Source organism: Alligator sinensis, unplaced genomic scaffold (genome assembly GCF_000455745.1).
Source record: "Alligator sinensis unplaced genomic scaffold, ASM45574v1 scaffold244_3, whole genome shotgun sequence".
Lineage (NCBI taxonomy): Eukaryota > Metazoa > Chordata > Crocodylia > Alligatoridae > Alligator > Alligator sinensis.
This window is the reverse complement of record NW_005843436.1, coordinates 127,164-147,695: the sequence shown is the minus strand read 5'-3', so window position 1 is coordinate 147,695 and position 20,532 is coordinate 127,164. Positions and strand designations below refer to the sequence as shown.

General features: G+C 45.1%; 1 long non-coding RNA gene across 2 annotated transcripts in view; it reads left to right on the top strand.

Annotated features, from left to right (window-relative positions):
- Window positions 1–7,287: 7,287 nt before the first annotated feature.
- The window catches only part of LOC102371878, a 16,634-nt gene continuing 3,389 nt past the window's right edge, over window positions 7,288–20,532 (top strand). Inside the window, exons 1-3 of one of the 2 annotated variants that reach the window (XR_001359190.1) lie at window positions 7,288–7,360; window positions 12,983–13,049; window positions 20,161–20,197. This is a non-coding gene — a long non-coding RNA (uncharacterized LOC102371878). Of the gene's footprint in view, window positions 7,361–12,982; window positions 13,050–20,160; window positions 20,198–20,532 lie in introns of those variants that run through there. The other variant, XR_325480.1, reaches the window with a different exon arrangement.

The following is a 20,532-nucleotide window of genomic DNA, read 5'->3' as shown; positions in this document are numbered from 1 at the left end:
AGCAGCCACTACAAGGGAATAATGCATGAACCCTGCTCAACTTTACATAGCAAGACCTTGAGATTGCTGCTCTAAACATGATCCTCTTGGCCTATACTGAATATGCCTGGCTTGTGTGGAGACCTTTCCCTTGAACCACTGACAAATCATAATCCTCTAGTAAGTTGTTTTGGGGGGGGGGGGGGGGGGGGGAGGTTGTTTCTAAAAGTCTTTTTTTGGTAAAACTATTCTTTGTTTTAAAAGAAAAAATTTTGATGGACATTTTTACCTTAGTTTTTTAACCAGTTCTATCCCTGTTCCCTGCAATTTACTTCTCTCCTTGCAAAATTCTCCCTGGGCATGTCTACATGTGCAATTAATGCTTTGTAATCTAAGTGAACTAAGCTTTCCCTGGAAACGTATTTATGTATGTGCCCATCAGGAGCACTTCAGTTCAGGGCTACTACTGCCCTGGTCTGTCCCCCTACATCAGCCAAGGGGAGCTCCAGGCTTCCAGTCAGCTGTCTACACATGCACTACTGCACTGTTAATATGCTACCTATATCTACAGGTAGTAGCCAACCATGCAGTAGTCTAATTTATTTCACAGTAGACAGCTCTGCTTTACTGTGCAGTAGATTAGTCTACTGTGCAGTAAAGCATCTCATGCAAATCTGCCCCCTCTCTCTGTGTGGCCCACTCCCCTTGGTTCCAGACCGCAAAAGGGAACTTGGTTAATCTGGGTCCCTAGCTACCAAAATCTCTGGTCAGCTGTTTGTTCTGTATAATGTAGTCTTAAACCAGGGAGAGCAAGATGAACTCTGATCAGCCACTTGGCAGGGAGTTCTCTTGGGGTGCATAGGTTGTACTCTGAGCAAATCAGTTAGGGAAGGACTGAAATGCGTGTGCAGAGAGGTCACTATTACCAAAGAGAAGAGGGAGATTGTTAACCATGTTAGTCTCAAATCAGGCAGAAGGCAGGGCTAGATGGCACCTTAGCGCCTTGTTACACCTTACACTGAGCTGTACGAATGTTGATTGGCTTAGTGCTAGCTTGGAGTTTGGAGCAGTCACACCTTAAGGCTAAAACCTTCTCTGTCTCCCACCTGCAAAACTGTGCCTTCCCACTAGAGGCCTCATGAGCAGGGCTGGTGAGCTTAGACAGGCTTTTATTCCTGCTCTAGGGGCAGGAGTGTGAGAGATGGGGTGTGGGGTTGGAAACATGTAACTGTCAAATGTCACCTGCCTCCTCTGGAGCCTGGCATAGGTGTGGGCAGCATGCTGGTAGCTTGCTGCAATGAGGCAATGCCTTCCCCTCCTCCTCCTGCCACAACCATCAGGGCTGCTAAATACTCCCACCAGACATGGCATGGTGCCATGGGAGGAAACCAGCAGGGTGGCATGATGCAATGCTCCCTGGCTGGGCAGCAATGGAGCCTTCAGTGCCACATCAGGATGAGCAGCAAGCAAGCACCAAACCCGCCACCTGTGTAGTACCTTCTACCTCCTTGGTGCCACCTCATGCAGCTTTCCGGTGGGCCACACTCTTCCCACCCTGCAACAGCATCCTGGTGCACCAGCTCCAGCTTTTTATGCCTCGCCCCCACCCTCACTCCCCACTGGCCCCAACCAGCCTTGATCTGTCACCATCTTCAGCTACACACAGAAACACTGGGGGGGGTGGGGGGGGACATTGCATCCTGGGATGATGGAGGACTTCAACTTGAGTGGGACAACTGTGGGGAGTAACCACACCTTATATAACCTTGCTGAGGTTCTATTGAATCAAAAATAATCCTGCCCTGGAGCAGCACAGCTTTGAGCCATATAACAAGTGCTTTAAGCCACTTAAAGGTGTTAATGTGTAATCCAGGGCTCCAGAGCCACCTAAAATTATCTTGTAACAAGACCCTTAGAAACTAACTGGTTTAGAGAGGCATGAGCTTTTGTAGGTGACCAGCCTACTTCATCAGATGCTAGGCTGTTGCTAGTTAGTCTCTTAGGGCTCCTACAAACGTGCAGCAAGGCTGCTCCAATGTGCTGTAAATCCAGCGAAATTAACTGGAAATTAATGCACTGCAGCATCACATGTAGCAGCATCCCTGCACTGAAAAATGATGGCAAGGCACTTTAAACCAAAGTTCATTGAATGAGCTTTAGTTCAAAGCACCTGACTGCCATTTTTCACCGCAGGGACACTGATATACGTGATGCTCAGGCACTTTTAATTAGCCCGGCTCACTAATTAAAGTGCCCCCACCTCCCGGAGTACATCTATAAACACCCTAAGGCTGCCTACTACCAAAGAGGGTTCAAAGGCAAGCAGTTGCAATGGAGAGAATTCTTATTTTTCATGTGGGGTTTGTTTAGTTTTCTATGACCTCCTTGCTCCTGACTCATTAGGTAACCCCATGATTAACCCGATTGAGTATAGGGCCTGTCAATAAGCTGTGCTTACTTTGCATGTGGAAAGATGGCTTTTCCAGCTGCTGTCCCTGCAAACTGTCTGAAATCTGAATGTCAAGCAGGATTGTTTCCTCATTGTGCAGCATAATAATAATATACATTCTGTGGACCAATTCTGCATTTCACTAGCACTCGGCAATCCCTTTGTCTTCAGCAGGTATGGTATAGAGTTGCTGACCTGTCCTGAGACTAGAATTTGGTAAATACTTCTGTGAATGATTCACAAGAAGAGATGCAGTTGACTTGTGCTATCTGCTAGGTATATTAATTTCCTTCCAGTTTTTGCAAAAAAATTTAAAGTTATTACATTGAAACAAAATGGTTTGTTTGATCTTCAAAACTTCTTTTTAGCTTGGTGAATTAAAAAACAAAATCCTTTTAGGTTGACTAACAACTTTGTTTTCTCCTTTTTTTTTTTTCTTCAAAACTATCAGCTAACTGCAAATATCCATTGTCTAAGCAGCTTCATCGGTGCAATGTAAAGGGACCTTTGTATAAATGAGAACGAGGACTATGGTGCTGAGTAGAGGATGCTGTTTTCTTTCACTCTATTGCTATTCAGCAAGTGTCCTGTACTCAGCATTTACTTTTTCTCCGTTTTTGTCTTTGCTTGAAGACCTTCACTAAATACTCGCATTGCATTGTTTTAACTAAGTCAGTTCTAAAATAGACTTAACTAAATCTGCACAAACTCCCTTGTGTGAACACTCTGAGCTAAGTTAAAATGATTGATATAAGGCATTCTTTAATCCAGTGTAGGAGGGTCCCTATAAACAGGGCATGACTTTGGGATGCAGAAAAAAAGACTTATGACCAGTGCCTGCCCCTAAGGTATGTACCCATCTGCTGTTGAATCAGTTCTTCAGATCTTCTTTGGTGACATAAAATATAAAGAACTTTGAGCATCTGAGAGCAACACTCAAATCTTTCTGCTTGTTTCAGAGCTCAAACAAAAAGTAATACTTCTGTGAATTAGACCATTCTAGGTGTTGGTGTATAAATAAATATGCTCTGCATTCTGCTTTCTTTCACCATTCCTATGTGCCATACACCACAGTGAACATTTACATATCAATACCCAGAATGCTTCCCTTGCTCTTTCAGAGGTCTGTTGTTTGAACCCCAGAGCTGCCTGAGGAGCATCTGGGTGTTGCTTTTGGATGTAAAAAAGTTCTTTCCAACCCCCTCTGAACTTTTCCTGCCATAAATACAGCAAGCTTTTCTCCATAAAGTACTTCTCTACTGAGTCTGTATTCAACATTGTCTCTTGTCAAGCCCTTTCCTTAAAGGAATGGCATGATGTACTGGCTGATGATTATCTAATTTATTAAAAAGAAATATGACAGATATGAATGGAAGCTTTAATTATATATTTTACTGGATAGATAATAGCAAAACCTTGCAATGATCACAATGTTCATTCCACTTGAACATAAACCTTAGTTCTAGGTGGTCTTTTATCTGTTTATCAGTGTACCAGACAACTAATCAAATAGAAAGGTAATACTTTGAAGTATGGTAATAAATTAATTTTGATTTGTGTGAATATTAAAAAAAGACACTGATGGACATAACACTATTGCAAGCACCTCTCAAGCCCCATGATTCATTTCTTAGCACTATAAGTTAGCCAGCCAAGCAAGTCGTGGCATGTGGGAGTGTGGTTCAAGTATTTTCCTTTTTTAAGTTGTAAAAACAAAATTTTGAAATCAGCAGTCACAAAGTCTCACCTACCTTTAAGAAAAGAAATAGAAAAGAAATCTACAAGTTAGTTTGGAACGATGAAACTGCACTGCCGATATTCTTCTGGACCAGAAGGAATGTATAGCTATATACCTGGAGCATAGGGGTGTTTGGTACCCTAGGTCACATGATGGCATCACTTGGAAGAAGCACTGTGAGGGAGTTGTTTGGAAGATGGATTAGCTAAGAAGTTAGTCTGTATGCAAATGGATGGATTCCTAGTTGTAGTTATGGCAGCTCTGTAAATGTCTTCATTACAAAAAACATAGTTTAATTTTTATAAGCATGGAACCCTCTTATACTGTTATATTGTATGTGAAACATGGTGGCAGCAACAAGTAAAGGGAGACATACAGAAAGAAAATAAATGATTAAGAGGAATGCAAAGCTGCACCTAGAGAGAGAAAGCAGAAAGACTGGGAAGACTTGGACTGCTGGGGATGTTATATTTCCTGAAAAGAAACCATGTAAAAATGTGTGTGCTGGGGGGAGGGAGGGGTGCTATTTTTGTCTTACCTAAAACCAAGAAGCAAAAGAGGGGACAGATACACACATGAATGGAGTTGAAAAGTCTGGCGTTGAAAAGTCTGGCACCGTGATCAAGTTTAGAGATGTTTAAGATTCTGTAATAAAAACGGTTCATTTTTTAGTTGCATTATTCCAGCTTGTAGGTGATCATTGAGAGAGAGAGTCATCTAATCCTAAAGCAGCAATTTCCAAGCCTTTTCTGGTAAGACCCACCTAGAAACCAATAATGTCATGCCATCACATATACATTAATTTACTTGTGCACAGTGTGTGTGACACCAGCTACACACCAGTGTCACCAGCCCTCAGCTTCTCTTGTGAAGCACCACTTGCAGTACAACAGGGATACTCTGGTCTAGAGCAGTGGTTATTAACCTTTTTTGTACCAGGACCCATTTGTAACCATCAATGGCCAGTCCCGACCCAGTGCCCTTCACTCCCAGCCTGCAAGGGAAAACACACGGTTTCCCACTTTTTTCTCCTTTAAAGGGGAATCCATTTTTTAAGTTTGTTGATCCATTTTTAAGGTTTGTTCACAACCCTTTCATATATACTTGTGACCCACTTTTGGGTCACAACCCATGGGTTGAAAAATGCTGATCTAGAGGACAATTTATTTAATCCTGCACCTCTTCCACCAGTATCTGTATCTGCAATGAAGAGGGAGTGGAGAATTACCTCACCTCAGATATTCCACAATAGCCTGCCCCACAGAGAGATCTAAACTGGGGAACCTTAACCCTAAATGATATAGGGATAAATTGCCCGTTGTAGCTTTCAATTACTATGGGGGTGTTGCAGACATATGTCAAGTTGTGACAGTGCATCTGAGGTGTGGTAATTTCCCACCTAATTAGCGAGGAGAAAAAACAGACCCCAACAAGAGTCTGAGGGCACAGACAAATGATTAAATGAAAGAGAGTTAACAGAGAGGGGAGACTTTTCAGGGAACAGCTGTCATGAGATAACGGTGTGCCTGCAATTGCTCCACGGTAAGTGAAAGCTAAACTGGACAACTTACCCTGGTTTCATTCAGGAGCAAGGTGTCTCATTTTAGCTGTTACTGAATGCATCTACATGTGCACTTTACTGTGGAGCTGACTAGTTAGCACCACAGTAAAGCACCTCTGTCTGTACATATGGCACTATTGGCCACAGTAAACTAATTAACTCTGCCATAGGATAGTACTGCCTGACACAAGAACTATTCAACGGTGGAGTTTAGTGTGCTGCAATGCATATGTAAATGGTGACTGGGGTTGGCTGGGGCATGAGGGTGCTACAGTGCAGATGCCCGCTAGCTAGCCCCACCCTGTAGCACCCTCATGCCCCAGCCAGTCCCAGCTGAGCCATGATGGAGCAGCTCTACATTGGTAGGCTGACCCCCTGAACCTCCCTGGAGCTGCACTGCCCCAATTCAAAGTGCTGTGGTCCTGGGCACACATTTAAATACTGTGCCTAGGAGCAATGAATTCAGCTGTGCTAATTGCATGTGTAAGTGCACCCACCATGGGGTAATTGTGAGCATAGTGACAATTACCACAGAGAGAAGTGCAGTGCATCCTGCAATTAATAGGGAGTAGGGGCTTACTGCGCCTCAATTTCTCTGTGGTAACCATTCCCATACTCACAATTTACAGAGTGTGGACCTAGAATCATAGAAAAACCAGGCTGGAAGGGACCTCAGGAGGTCATCTAGTCTAAGCACCTGGGCAGGATCATCCTAGCCAAGATTCTCATCCGAGTGCTTATCTAACCTACTTTTAAAAACTTATGTGGATGAAGAGTCCACAACCTCTCTAGGTAATCTATTCCAGTGTTCAAATATCCTCATAGTTAGAAAATTCTTCCTAAAGTCCAACCTAAATTTCCCTTCTTACTACTTAAGATTTTTGCTATTGTCCTGTCTCCTGCCACTAGACAATTGTCTACCACCCTCTTCTATATAATAGTCTTCAGATCCATGAAGCGTTGTTATAAGATCTCCCCTCAACCTTCTCTTCTGTAGACTAATCCCAGTTCTTTCAACTTTCCTTTGTCAGGCATGTTTCCTAGACCTCTAATCAGTTCTGTTGCTTTCTGCTGGATGCTTCCTAATTTGTCTGTGTTTTGAAGTGCAATACCCAAAGCTGGACACATTACTCTAGGTGAGTCTGCAACAGAGTTTGCCACACCTCATCTTCTCCATGGTAAACATTCCTGTGGCCACAGTTAACATAGGGTGTGAACGTAATGCAGTAGCATAACTGGGAGGAGAGGGTAACCTTGGGTACTATCTTTCTGTGTGTGGGGGTGCGGGAGGCACAAAAATAGCTGCGACTGCAATGGTGGCTGATCACACCACTATGATCACCACTGTGGCAGCTTGTACTTCCCCGGGTGTCACAGCTGCCTCTGACTTAATGCATCTGTGGCACAGCACCTTTGGTGCCTGCCACTTTAAGGGCTTAGAGTGACAGCAGGGCAGCTGGCAGGTGCAGGCCAGTCCTGATGAGGCAGTCACATGGCTGCAAGAGGGCCGTGTGATTGGAGGAGGGTGCTGAGCAGCCTCCATCTTAACACAGGCCCTCAGGGCTGAGCCAGCAGTCTGCTGCTGGCAGAAGAACACCACCCAGCTCAGCCGCTGCTCAGAGCATCCTTGGAGGTAAGGGCAGAAGCTATGGGGATGGCAGGAGGCTCCTGGTCCTGGGGCATGATTGAAAACTACACCCTGCTAGGGATGGATGGCCTGGTGGGACTGCCCATGGTGGGGTAGTTCCCCAGAACTTCCAGGCCAGTTGCCTCCCCAGTGACAGGTGGGTAGGAGAACCTTATAACACCAACTCCCACTACCCAGTGGGTAATTTGAGAGCAGGGATAGGCAGTGCAGCCAGACACATTTGTGGACACGTGAGCTGATGTGGTGTAAGACCTCAAGCCCCAGTGAGGGGGCATAGAGTTGGCCCCAGTAAGGGGGCAGAAAAAGGCCCCAGTGAGGGGGAAGTATGTGTAGAGTCCTGCAAAGAATAGGGTGTACAGTGATGCTTGAAGGGCTGTGTGTGAAGGGTGTAGAGCAGGGTCTGCACAGGCAGACCTCAAGGGCTGCACCAGGGGGTGTGTAGAGTAGGGTTGCCCGTGCAATCTGAAGGGCTACACATGGACCAGCCCCCAGAACAGTGACAACATGAGCAAGTTGCTTGGAGAGGGGCTAGTGGCTGAGTTCAGCGCATTGTAAGGCATAAGGCCACAGGGTCTGAAGGACTGCCTGTGAGCCGGCCAGTGTGAGTAGGAAAGCCTGAAAGGCTGCTTAGAGTAGGGCCCAAGTGGGGCTTGAAGGGGCTGCATGGATCTGTGGTGGGTTGAGAGTTGCCCAGTGAGGGGCAGTATGAATGAAGCCCAGTGAGAGTTGGCAGTGTGAATGAGTCCCTGTGAGAGGGGGTGGACTGTGAGAGTTGAATGCTAGAGGCTCAGCAAGGGGAAGAGTTTAGCCCGGCCTTGGGCCAGAGCTGTTACCAACTGGTGATGCCATCTGCAAGGCATGGGACATGGTGTAAGGAAGGTCAGAGCTGTGTACAATGCCCCAGGCATCAGGGCATTAAATGGGCAGCCTCCTGCACTTTACAATAATTTAATGTTACAGCAAGATGTGGAAGGTGAATGAGGGCAGACTGCCCTAGACAGGCGGGCAGGCCAAAGTTCAACTGGCCTCTCAGTGGCCCCCTGTCACAGCATCTCAGCTGTTACATGGTAACTGTCAGTGTGCTTCCTCTTACTCCTTATCAAGACCTAAACCAGGGCTGTATGAGGGTGCTCAGAGGAACTATAGGTTCCTTGGGGCTTGTGATTCCCCACTTGTAACTGCTGCAATGCTAGTTTTAGTTGTGACCCTTAGTTTGGGAACTTCTGCTTCAAAGGAAATATCTTCAAATACCAAGGGTAGCTGAACTGACCAGAGAAATGATGAAGGAAAAAAAAAAAAAAAGAGAAGTACTACTAAAGAAAAGGTCAGCATGGTGAGGCTAAAGGAACTCTGGAAAAAACAGACAGAATGAGGGCTCCATCGTCCAATTTATTTACTGTGAAAAGCAATGTATAAGGTAAAGAGAAGAAAAAATGCCAAGTCAATGGGCAATAGCATAAGGGGTGTGTGAAGCAGAATCAGTTTTTGTTCTGCTGGCATAGCTACCCTTAGAAAAGAAGAGGCTGCAGTACATATTGATTGAGGACATCAATCCTCCAATGAAGAGGAGGATATCTGCAGTTTAACTTTAGTAGAACCAAAGACACACAATTTACCTACACTGCAGTAGGCAACTACCAGCCCTTTGACTACTGTATTTGCAAATGTGCATCAATGACCAATTTGATTCCAGCTAGGTTGTGCAGCCATTCCAGCAACACTGATAAGTAGCAATGTAAGGGTTTGTGCTACAGACCCTCTGCTGCTACAGCTATCTTGGCATAGCTGAGTCGGCAGAGCCCCTGAGCAAAAAACACACTGTATGCCAAGAGAAGAGGTTTTCTGCCAGTGAAGCTACGCCATGTCCCTGAACAACATAAGGTAAGCTGGCAAACATCCTCTTCTGTCAGCACAGCTGCCTCAAACACTAGGGATTTTGCTGGCATAGCTACATTAGCAAAAGGTTGTGATCTTTTCATACATCTGTCAGAAGTCTGCAAACCCTGGAGAGAGTTAACACACGGTGATGCTGGGTGGGAAAGGTCAGAGCCCCAGGAATAGGCTTTCGAAAAGAAAAGAAAATCTCATGTGAGGAACCAGCCCTAAAGGAGCACTGTGGTCAGGCAACTGAAGATGAATTTTACAAGTTATGGCCTACTTGTTGTACAGTGCTCCAAAAATGGGCCACAGTCAGCAGGTAGAATTAAAATGCTTTGGCACCACCTAGGAATCTGAGCACAATACTGTTTATTTGATTTATATGCTGTCCTTCCCAGCAGAGGCTCAGGGTGGTTTGCAATCAAAGAACAGAATTCTAATAAAATAAAGGGCTTAGTTGGTCTATCTGTGTCTGTCAGTCCGCAACACTTTTGGGCAACTGTGCATGCACTGCCGAGAGGGCTGGCAGTGGTTGGCTGCGAGGGCTCTGCCTCCTCAGGCAGGGAGGTAGGGGCCCCACTGCACTGTGAGAGGAGCGGAGGGGGGAGGGAGGAGCCACCACCACCACCACCACCTCTGGCAGAGGGAAGCCCCACTGCTCTGCAGGAGGAGGCGGAGGTAGCAGGGGAGTGAGCTGCTGCTGCTACCGCTGCTGCCTCAGGTAGAGGGAAGCCCCACTGCTCTGTGGGAGGAAGCAGAGGCAGAAGGGTGGGTGGGAGGTAGGGAGCTGCTACCACCCCCTCAGGTGGAGGGAAGCCCTGCTGCTCTGTGAGAGGAGGCAGGGGCGGCAGCAGTGGTGGGGAGGGAGCCACTGTGCCAGAAGAGGAAGTGGTGGTGCCGGAAGGGCTGTATACATGGCTGGCTCCAAAGTGCGGGGAGGAGCGAAGGTCATGTAAATACTTCCTTAAACACTCTATCATTCATGATGGGCAATTGGCTAGTAATTTATAAAACAGAAGAAAGAATAAAGGAACAAAAAAACCTTAAAAGGCAAATGTCAATGTAAAACGGAAACCCTGACAGACAATACACAGAGGCAGTAGAGAGGACACTCAAATAAGCAGACGTCTACATCAAGAAGCTAGAAACCTGTTTCTGGAACAGGTAAAGGTAGGGAGGGATACCAAGAGAGTTGGAATGGAAAGTCTACTGTATGGGCATGGCTTGCTTCACTTAGCAAAATGAAGTTTGAAGGGCATTATGACTCCTTTTTTACAAATCCACTTGGGGCTGAGCATTAAGGAGGGAGGGAGAAGGGCTGCTTCAGTTAAAGAATATAAAATGGCACAAGATCAACTGTGAGTACAAGCTGGTCATTGAACAAATTTAGACTAGACGTTGGAAGGTTTTTTAATAATCAGAGGAGTGAAGTTTTGGAAAAGTCTTCTGAAAAAAACCAAACCTGAATTACTTCAAGATGAAGCAATAAGTTTATGGGAAGTATAGTATATGATAGGCTACTGGTGCACTTGGTATAGTAATATGTATGTGTCATATGTGGGTTTATTTGATATTCTGGTGAAGGGATGGAAACGAAAGTTAGTTTCTGTGAGAGGTTTCTGGAAATTTCATGCTTCAGCATTTCTGCCTGTCACTTGAAGGGACCAGAAAGAACCCTCTACCCTCATCCAAGAATGCATTATTTGCTTCTGGGAATGGGAGAAGTTATCTTTCTCTGAATAATCAAATGTTGGCCCCAGCTGGAGGTGGGACTTGAGCTGGGGTGCGTTGGTGCTCCTGTGAGTAATTAGAAGGTACCAAGTACCCATCTGGATGGATTTGCTCATGTGCTCAGGGTCAAACTGATCAACAGGATGTTCAGGCCATTAGGATTTTTTGCCATCCTCTATAGCACAGGGCATGGTCATCATGGATCATATTTTAACTAGGAATGCACCAATAGAGATTTTTGGGGCTGATACCGATAGCCAATTTTTAAGCAGGCATATCTGCTGATTCTGATCTGATTTCCTATATGCAATCCAGCAGCTTGAAGAGCAGTGACTGACTGGTAAGTGGAAGGGGCAGGGGAAGGGAAGGGATGTGGGGGCTGGCAGATCGAGGCCCCTGTGAGGGAGGGAGGGAGGGAGGGAGTGGGGTTGGGGCAGGTGCTGCCCAACTGGGGTAAGGCATGGGATGGAGCCACAGCTCGTCCAGGGAAGCACAGGGAGAAGGGGCAGCTCCTGTCACTGTGCACACCCTGGGAGGGCATGGCAGGGTATGTGTGTCTGGATCTGCATGGGGCGGGCTGCTACTGTGGGCTTGGGTCAGAGCTCTGCTGGGCTCTTCCTGTCGTGGGGCTGAGGCAGGCTGCGCTTGGGGCAGGCTGTAGCGGCACTGACAGGGGATCACAGGGGGGGACTGCAGCCACCCCAAAATTTGCCGTAGCCCCCCCACAACCTCCCTTCCAGTGCCACTGCCCAGCCTCCACTGGGAAGAGCCCAGCACAGCCCCAGCCCACAGTGGCAGCCTGTTCTGCTTAATGCAGATCCAGGGGCACATGCAGCTCATGCCCTCCTTGGGTGGACACCCAGACAAGCTGTTGCTCCATCCCACACCCTGCCCTGCCCTGCTCCAACTGGGCAGCCCCAGCCGGACTCCTGTCACTGTGGGGGCCTCAATCTGCCTGCCCCATGTCCCTTTCCTGCCCCTCTCCCTTCCCCTTCCACCACAACAGACTTACCAGCTGGATGCATTTCTCCAAGCTTCTGGGGTGTGCTCCTCACTACCTACATGCTGCTCTGTGGCTGTGCACATGCACAGGGCATTTATTGGTCAAATTATTGGCCACATCAGTCAAAAAAAGCCAATTTCCAACACAGTCAACTTTCGTTACGTCGGTGCCGCTCTGATATTGGACTGATGTACGCATGTGTGTCAGTGTAGAGGGCAGAGGTGCACCTCTAATTTTAACCTCATTTCTTGATGCTGCAGTGGTAGGGCAGTGGAAGTGTCCTTCTTTCCTTTGCTTTTTAGCTGTTGCACATTGCAGAATATTTTTAATAGGGTATTTTATGGCTGTGCTGCATAAAATTTCTGCATGTGCTTAACTTTAAGCAGGAGAGTAGTCCAGTCATTTAATTGGGACAACTTACATCTTAAAGTTAAATGCATGCAGAAGTCTTTTCAGGATCAGAGCTATAGCAAATTAATCTGTTCATTTCTGACTATTTTAGTGATAACATGTAGTAGTAGTAGTAGTAAAATTATTTATTTAGAGCAGTCATTTTGATTTATTGATATAGTCATGATCATTGTCCAAAACAGTTTACAATTATTTTTTAAATATATTTTTGTAGAAATTGAGATTTCAACCTATAATGTTTTAACTCTTGCAAGGAGAGAGGTAAAGAGGAGATTTCACATTTTATATGAAATTTACTTGTGGATTTTTTTTTGACACAAATACAAGATAAAATGATCTCTAGAGTTCTTAGACAGAAGATAGATTAGCTGTCAAATGCTCATCAAGAGGACTTCTTTTTCTCTAGGAAACAAAACTACAGTTCATGTGAAAAGCAATAACACTTAAATCTATCAAGAAATTTGTTTCATGTGCTGTTTTGTTGTACAGTCGGAGAGTGTGCAGTATGTTGCGTGAACAATGTTTACTTAAATAGTATTGTATTTCCCTCTGATTTTTTTTTTTTTTTTAAATCTGAAAAACAGGTGACATGCTATTCCCTTGTGACTGCAACAATCAGGCGAAACTGTCTTCTGATGCTGTTCTTTTTAAGTGAGTGAAATTCCATTACCTTTGTTCCACATGCTGTGGCTTCAGTAATAACGTGAAAATACTCCATGCTTGTAAAAGCAAACTGATTCTTTATTAAGATAACTTTTTTACATGTAAAATTTCAGTTGCAACATCTATACACAGTTCAGCTTCCTGGTGCCTCTGACAATGTGTTCCTTCCTGCCATGGACAGATCCAGGGTGTGGGGTGGTGAATGTGGCCAAACAGATCTTTAGCTGTGTAGCATATAAACAGTGAGCGCACTGACTATTCAGTGTGGCTCTGAAACCCAGGGAATGAACACTGCTGCCACTTACACCCCTCAAATTCTCTTGCCTGCCACTGAATTTAGTAGCAGGGGAAAGTGGGGCGAGCATGTCAGTATTCACATCCTGCCCTCTCCCTGGGTTAGAGCTGCACCAACACAGGCTCTGGCAGCAATTCCCCTGACAACCCAGTGAGCTCAGAGAGTGCAGTGCACATGTGGTGCACAGCTGAAGGGGGCTATGACCGCCTCCCCCCCCCCCCCCCCCCCCCCACCCTAGCACTGCTGGATCTGCCTCTGCCATCTGCAACTTGTGCTGTGTGACAGGACTGGGTCCCAGGAGCAGCCTTGATGCCCCCAGTGGCTGCATAGCTCCTGCCTCACTCTGACTCCTCCAGCACCCTCCCTTTTCCTCTTGCTTGCCACGCCTTGAAGGAATTGTTTTTGGTTGGAGAAAGGAGGCTGCCCCAGGGTCCCTGAGTGAGCCCTACCCTGTTTCGGCTAGTGGATCCCTCCCAGACCCTGATGATTCCAGTCCTGCCCCTCAAGCGCTTAACGGGGCCCTCCTCACCCTGTCTGTGCCCCAAGACACCAGTTGCCTTAAGGGCTATTTGTGACCTTCTTCTGCCCCTACAGCCACTCCCATGCCTCGCAGATATCACTCTGTTGCCAGTTACTCCCTTGTATAGGCTTTGGCCTTCTTAGCCTTAGCTTACAGGTTACTCTGGCTGTCGATTGCTAGCCTCAGCCCAGTGGCTTTGGCCTGGCCTTTCAGTCCCAGCCTCTTGTTGGCCCTGGCTATCTGCATTGCCCTCTCTGGGCTCAGACTCCAGCCCTCTTGGCCTCAGGCCACTTTTGTCCCCCTACTGTCAAGTTCAGGCCCTGGCCTTCTTGGCCTCAACCTGATTTTTGTCTTGTGCTCAAAACTTAGCATGCCACTCAAACACCCCTGTGGCCTCCTTTTTCCACCCCTCCAACCATATCCAGTCCTCCAGCATAAACTAGAACAAAAACCCAAGCAACCACTTTAAACTCAAACACTTTCCTTCTGGGCCATCATCCTATTGCCAAGCCACGTTCCCACTTCCTGGCTCTCTCAGCCTCATGAGTACCTGCCATGGCTTGCAGCTGTCTGTCCTCACCAGCCTGAGTTAGCAGGAGCTCTTTTCCCTGCCACGTTCAGGGCTGCATTGCCACTCTGCCTCCAGAGCTCAGGCCTATATCCCCTGGCTTCTCCTCTTCTGGTCAGGTGCTCTCCCTTGACTGGCCACAAATGCGCCCCTCCACCTCCAGGGCAGCTTACTGCCAGTGCCTTTGCTGCCTAACCATGGCTCTGCCCTACTCCCCTACTGCTAGGCAGCTAGCCCCACAATAGGCCCTTGCAACCTATGGGTCCCTGGCTGCCTACTCCCCTGCAGCCAGCCCATGATGTGCAGTCTTCCCCTACCTGTGGACATCCCTGCTGCAGCTTCTCATTTGAACTAACAGGAGTCCCTAGCACCCTGTTACATGCTCTTTCTTTCAAATTCCATCCAGGTAGCTACAAACCTGTATATTTATATTAAAACTAAATACTTAAAACAATGTTTCATTACTTTCTTAATTAGAGCAGGCATCTTCCTTTCAAACCCCATTTTAAATCCAAAGTTAGTCTATGGCAGTGATTCCCAACCAGGATGTTGTGAGATCCTTTTAAGGGTGTCATGGGTACCATACAATATTAGCACTATGTTCAACCACCTACATATGATTCACAAGATAAACCCAGAGATTTCAAATAAGGATTCATAGTGTCAAAACATTCTGACCTGTTGGGGTCTTTCTAAGTTCTTTGCCACAAAAGATTGCTCTATTATTTTTCTGTAATCAAAAAATGATGAAGGTAAGAGCTAGAATTGATCTCAGTTTGATCACTTGCAATTACTCTCCAAAATCATAAACTGTATCATTTGCATTACAAATGTGTAAAATGCTACAGAAGAATGCCAATTTTCTAAGACATAAATAATAAAAAGATGGTTTTCTTTACTCGTGTTATGAAAATCTGAAATGACCACCGTTGATTATTAATGATTCTATAGAATATGTTAACAAGGGGGAGGAGGGTGTGATATAGTTGTTATAATGGCAGTGTCTCAATATCAAGTTAGAGATGCTTATTATGGTAGCATTACTGTGGTAGTATTGGGGTGATGTAGCCGTGATGGTTCAGGAAAAAATGTTAAAGGAACAGGCTATCTACAGTTTAGCTCAAGCTGTGTCTGCTTTTTTTTTTTTTTTCTCAGAGACCTGGGGAAGGGCATTTGGTACCTGAAAGCTTATCTATATTCCTCCCAACTATACAGTTTGTCCAGTAAAAAAAAATCTGTGCCTAATAACATTACTGGAACTTAGGTAGGGGCCTCTTTATAATGCCTGCGTCCTTTTCCCTAATATTGATCAGTTTAAGTTAAACATTTCTCTGTGGAAAAGGTATGAACTAAGATGCCTCATTTGAGCTGCCTTTGATATTTGCTTACTGGATGTAGCACAATGGTTTATCTTGAAAGACTCAATCTTCTCCATTTTCTAGGTGCATTAGTAAGTGTATTTATCAAGAAGTAAATGAATATTTTTTAGGGCTTCCTAAATTTAAACTCTGTTTATTCCATGCATACTTATTGTAATAAGTAGAGAGACCTATTTTAATTGAACATTAAGGCTACTTGGTTTAAATCAGTGAGCCAGTAAATGCAAAAAATTACGGTTTCCATAATAGCATCAATATGTAGAGCTGCAATGTCGTGTCTTGTATATGTTTTATGGTATACATTTCACAACCATAATAATAAGCAAGAAAAGGGTCAAAAGGTTTGGCACCACTGGTTTAGAGTTGTATAGTTGTTTTACAAGTAGAAGTAAATTGGCACAATCTCTGATATAGACAGTGCCACTGTAGCTTATTTCCTTTCTGCAAAGCAATATCTCTGTCACTATAAATGTCTATTCCAGTAATACTACATGCAGTAATAATACATACTACTTCTGCATAGAGAATGAACATGCAGGCTCAGAACATGTAAGCGCATAACATGCCAATGTCTGGACATGAACAAAGACGTTGTTAAAACATCATGTCTTTGAATCAAATAATTTTTGTTTCAAACATGAAAAGGCAACTACCACATTAGAGACTGTAGTCCTGAGCCATGGCTGAAGGTAATTGGAATCTTTCCATTAATATCACTAGGCTTTGGATCAGGGCACATATTCTAAGCCAAGTTTCAGATTTCAAGTATCAGCCACTTTTGCTGTAGCTCTTTTCAGAATGAATGACTAGACTATTCAAAAGATATTAAAAGATTTTACTCTTGGATGTACGCAGGGAAGAAGCTAATATTCCCTAGCTCCCTGTTTCCCAAAGTTATTTTTTTAAAAGTCCATCTTCAGACAGGTTGCCAAAAATCAAGTGTCAGATCAAAAATTGAGAGGGTTTTTTTTTGAAAATTATGAACATGGAAAAATAGCATTATACTGAGAGAACTGTCTTACCACCTGGACTAAAGTGATCACTAATGGCAACTGCTCTAATTGATTTAGCAAAATCATTTGAAAAAAATGTCTTGAAAAACATTAATTAAACATCAAACTAAATAATCAAAGTCAACTGGCTTTTTATTTTCATGATGATCTGGACATTACCAAACTGATGCACTTTAGCACATTTTAAATTCAGCATCTTGCATTTGCAAAGCTACAGCCTTTATTAAGGACTAATCACTTACCAAATTTGATTTTGAACAACAAAAGCTGTTCTTGAGTTATCCAAGAACAAATGAGAATCTGGAAAGAAGAAAACAAAATGTTGTTCTATTTTACAACCAACCAAAAAAGAAAATATTAACATTCAACCAAAAAAATCATCATGTCATATTTGAGCCTGGAAAAAAATTATTCCAAATTTTAAAGTAATTTAAAGCAGGCACTTGTATTGTAGATGTGCTATCTCAATTTTAACTTGAACATCTGTCTACCATTCCTCCATTATACATGCTATTAATATCATTGATGTCTGACCTGTATTAGTATAGATGAGTTATTTAGATTATTACACCATTTGTAAAAATAGTGGGAGGAAAAAAACCTTCCACAGCAGTTGAGACACCATTCCAAATTGGACCCAGATAACTTACCAACTCTACAAATTACGGAAATAGCATCAGCTAGGAGGTATGCTATAGTCAGTAGCAGGCATTAGATGATAGCAGATAAAGCCACATTTTGCTCATGTTCAGAAGGAGCAAAATCTGTTGCTAAGCTCCTTTTCATGTCACCACCACCCCTCATGCTGATCCAGGAAAGCATTCCTACTCGGGAGGCCTTCAAACTTCTGAATAAGTCAGGAATCCAAGTGACTTAAGCACATGCTTAAGTGCTGTCCGGAGTCAAGGTCTCAGGCAGAAACCCTGTTGTAGGCCACAAGTAGCACGACTTTTCTCTGATTTATTCCAGACCACAGAGCATGAACACCGTGTGCCCCTGGAGGCTGGCTAGGCATGGCGAACTCCCACAGGCGGTGGTGGGAGCATGGTGGAGGCAACTGGGGAGCTGCCACAGGCAGCCGCAACGCTGTCCGCACCTGGGGGGAGGGGTGGGTAGTGAGCACTGACCAGTGGTCGGTGACCATCCACAGACACTGCCGGCAGTGTCATGGTGGGGTGCACGTATACCCACACCCACTACGTGTCACCAATGCCACAGTGTCAGAGATGTTGCAAAGAAATGGGTTTTCTGTTAGTTCTCCAACTCTCCCAGGTTTTTCTTTAAGTGAAAAAGAAAACTATAACAACTAAGAAATTTGAAAAGAACTGATTCATCTTCAATATGGCTGGCTCAGTAGATTGTTGCATTTCCCAACTCCAAGCTTCTTGGTACTTTTACTTAAAATTCAGTGCAGATCATGCAACACTAATATTTGCACTACAGTAGTTTCCAGAAGGCCTCCTCATGTTCATGGCCCTAACGTACAGGCACACAACAGGAGAAGGTCCCAAACTAAATAGACAAGACGTATGGTGGATAAAGAGAACTTAATTTCCATTTTTACAGGTAGAGAACAGAAACTCAGAGAAATTCAGGGATTCACAGTGCCTATGGCAGAACCAGTTCTTAAACCCAGGACTTTCAAATCCCAGTCCAATGGTAAAACATAATAGTAAGCCTTCTTTTTCCTTTGAAGACTATAAAGAGAAGAGAGGTGGTGAGAGAACAGTTGTTTTTCAGACTCATGGAAGTTTGAGATTTCAGACATTTTCCCATTTCCTTGGGCCGAATACTTTCCACCGTTTTTCATGAAAAAATTGAATGCATGATATCCTCCTTGTAGCCCAAGGAATGCAATTCTTTTTACAAAATGGAATTGCTTCAGCAGGCACAGCTGGGAAAAACCCACCCCAGACCCAACCCCTGGCTGCTTCTTGTCTATCACACCAAACAAACTACTTGCTTTCACTTCCAAAGCCCATTTATGCCTATCCGCACCCTTCTTATGATCTCTCACTCAGGACTGAGCCTTTGCCCACCTTCTCCGGCTCCCCCTTGTTGTCTTCATGGGTTTTTTTTCATGCTGTCCCTTGTTTGCCCCTTATAAACATCTGCCAAGCTATCTCCTTAGTCTACCTCAAATCCCACCTTAAAACTCTCCTGTGACAGGTTCATGTCCGGAAAGCTGCTGCTGAGAGGTGCATCTTTTTTTTTTTTTTTTTTTTTCACCTGGTAGCAGGGCACTTTCCTCCTCTTGCCTACCACAACTTGCTGTTCCTATAAGCTGAGTATTTCATTATGGGGAGGTGGTACCTGTGGTCGCTTGGTGGACTTAGTGCAGTCAGGTCTGTGTTGTGCTTCTGTGGGTTTCTTCCTCCCGTATACCCCACCCCTTTCCACTCGGGTGTTGTTGTCAGATCTTGATGATGAGTCAAATTTCTACTTGGTTTGCTCCCTTCCTGGTGCTGCATGAGGATTGGACTCATGTGGGGAAGTACCTGTGCCTCTTCTTTAAAGGACTAGAAGGAAACTCAAAAGCACTAAACTCAAATCACTCGGGCTCATTGGCCAGGCAGGGCACCAATGCCTTGGTGTGGGCTGAGCCCCCTTACTAGGGTAATAGACTTAGTCCAACATGTCTTGGGGCACCACTTCTGATTGCCCTTGTCTGGACTCCCTGACTACTTATAGGTTGCTCTGGGTCCTCAGGCTCCCTTTGCCTGTGTCCCCCACACAGTGCAGCACTGCTTGGCCTGGCCCAAGATAGCTCTGTGCTGGTTCCAATATGCCTATATATTTATGACAGACCATGAAGCCCACATCCTCTGCAGCTGACCTTTCATTCCCCTGGTATACCTCAGGTACATTAGTAACATCTTCATCATATATTTGCACTGGGGGACTTAGTTCTGGTTTATGTCCCATACTACTTCTCCTATGCTAATACTTAATTAAGTATTGTATTGGGAAGTATTAAGGCCTACTAAAATGCTACACTATAAGCAACTAAACCTAATTCCGGGAATGCCTGGTTGTCAAAGTCGGCGTACACCTGGTGGAAGGGGGTGCTATCTCCAAAGAAAACTATACCTCCACTGCTCGGGCCTGTAGGGGGGCTGTTAGGAAAGCTAAGGCGGACATAGAGCTAGGACTGACGTCCAAGATCAAAGATAATAAAAAGTCCTTTTTCAAATATATAGGGAGGATGAAGAAGGCACCAGGAAATGTGGGGCCCCTGCAAGATGCGCTGGGCAATCTGGTGGTTGCGCCAGAGGAGAAGGCAGACCTCTTTAACAAATTCTTCACTTCCATTTTCTTGTGCAGGGACCGGGACTCCACCACCGTGTTTCAAGACGGACTCGAGGGGAACGTCTCAAGACCTAAGGTTGAGGAGGACTGGGTTAGAGTGCTTCTGGAGGGGCTGGACATATTCAAGTCAGCAGGTCCAGATGCTCTCCACCCCAGGGTGTTGAGGGAGCTAGCAGGGGTTATTGCTGGGCCCTTGGCATGGCTTTATGAGCGCTCGTGGTGCTCAGGCCAGGTGCCAGATGATTGGAAGATAGCCAATGTGGTCCCCATCTTTAAGAAAGGGAGGAGGGAGGACCCGGGCAACTATAGGCCCGTCAGTCTTACCTCAATCCTGGGGAAACTCTTTGAGAAGATCATCAAGGAGCACATCTGTGATGGGCCGGCATC